This window comes from Alligator sinensis, unplaced genomic scaffold (assembly GCF_000455745.1).
Source record: "Alligator sinensis unplaced genomic scaffold, ASM45574v1 scaffold983_1, whole genome shotgun sequence".
NCBI lineage: Eukaryota > Metazoa > Chordata > Crocodylia > Alligatoridae > Alligator > Alligator sinensis.
The window spans coordinates 4,028-5,840 of record NW_005842015.1 but is presented as its reverse complement, the minus strand read 5'-3'; the positions used below and the strand labels follow the sequence as shown (position 1 = coordinate 5,840).

The 1,813-nt window shown below is 44.3% G+C and overlaps 1 protein-coding gene across 1 annotated transcript in view; it reads left to right on the top strand.

Annotated features, from left to right (window-relative positions):
- Positions 1-1,813, top strand: part of TPH1 (tryptophan hydroxylase 1) — a 20,856-nt gene that overhangs the window by 15,028 nt on the left and 4,015 nt on the right. The window lies entirely within an intron of this gene.

Genomic DNA, 1,813 nt, shown 5'->3' with positions numbered 1-1,813 from the left:
TGCTTTTGTCCCGGGCATTCTATAATTTCCCATTCTGCGTTTCCTTTCCCATGAAAGTAACCGCTGGCTTTGTCATCAGAACCAAGTTTATCCCTGTATTAGTTAGTTATTTCACTTGTTCTCTGTCTTTTTTCTGTACCATATCTATGCTAGAAGAGAAGCAAAAGTTTTGTGTGAAATATTATGGTTAACCAGGGAGAAATATAGTAAGTTCAGTAGTGTAATAAGGGGTGGGTGATCAGGGCACCAGCCTTAGGTGACACCTTAGAGATGGAAGAATGGCAGCTGCTGTCACAGCCAACCTTGCCACCACAGCTTCTGCAGCCAGCTCACCCGAGGCCCCAACTTTCCACCACCACTGCCACCCAAGGCACAGGCCCTGGTTGTTAAGCCTTTTGAGTAAGTGGGTTTGAGTGCAGTGAACCTTGAGGTTTATGCTCTTCAGGTCAAAACCCATGTTCTGTTTCTTTTCGGTCAAGGCTTTTTTCATAGACATTGGGGCTGGAAAGGACCTCGCTAGATCACTGGGTCTAGCCTCCTGCCCAAGGGGCAGGAAGTCATCTGGGATCATATGGTCCCAGCATGATAGGTATCCAAGTGCTTCTTGAAAGTGTCCAGAGTAGGTGCTTGCATCACTTCTGGAAGGGAGTCTATTCCAGGCTCTGGGGACACTGACAGTAGACAAGTTTTGTTTTTTTTGTTTTGTTTTTTTTCTTGTGTCCAGCCTAAAACGGTCATCCCAGAGTTTGTGACCATTAGACCTTGTCTTCCCTTGGGGTGCCCTGGTGAACAGATGTTCTCCCAGCTCCTGATGCACACCCCTTATATACTTATAGGCTGCCACCAAATTTCCCCTGAGCCTTCGCTTCTCCAGGCTGAAGAGTCCCATGTCCCTCAGCCTGTCTTCATAAGGCCTGTTCTCTTGTCCTCTAATCATGCATGTGGCTCTCCTCTGGACCCTCTCAAGCTTCTCCACATCCTTTCTAAGAGCAGAGCCTAGAACTGGATGCAGTACTCCAGCTGCGGCCTCACCAGGGCTGAGTACAGTGGGAGGATGACTTACTAGGTCTTGGTTGAGATGCATCGGTAAATGCAAGCCAGGGTTTTGTTTGCTTTGCCAGCTGCGGCATCATGTTGGTGGCTCATGTTCATGTTGTGGTCAATCTTGACCCCCAAGTGTCTTTCGATTGTGGTGCTAGTGAGTGTAGCACTGCTGAGCCTATAAGTATAATGTGGGTTTTTTCCTCTCAAGGTGGAGCACCTTGCATTTCTCAGTGTTGAATGCCATCCTCCAAGGTAAAAAATCAGTCGCTTCCACAGTAATTTATGATGACAGTGTGTGGAACTAATCGGAAGGAAATGCAGTTGCCATGGGATGTATGTTTTTGAGGTTTAATTGTGAGAGGTTTTTTCCACATGACAAATCACCCTGACACATGGACATACACGCAGATCTCTGAATACCTTTCCAGAAATATTTTAAGGAAAAAAATCAAATGGGTAGGATTTGAAGAAAAAACCCCAAACCTCAGCATAAATTACAGCTAAATCAAATTCCTATAATTTTTAGTAGTATCATAATTAGACCACATTTGAAAATCTTGCTTTCTGCCTCATACCTCTGGAAATCCCTAAAAATAACAAACTAAAGTGCACATTATCTGCTTTCTCTAATAACCAAACTACAGAGAAAACAAAATTGAGCCTGATCCTTGTTCCTGTTTCTTTATTTGATTTTACTGTTTATTGGCTTAAGTCCTGTCATTTGCAAGGATTCTTTTAGGCTGACTGCTGGTTCCCTAAGGCAGTTTCA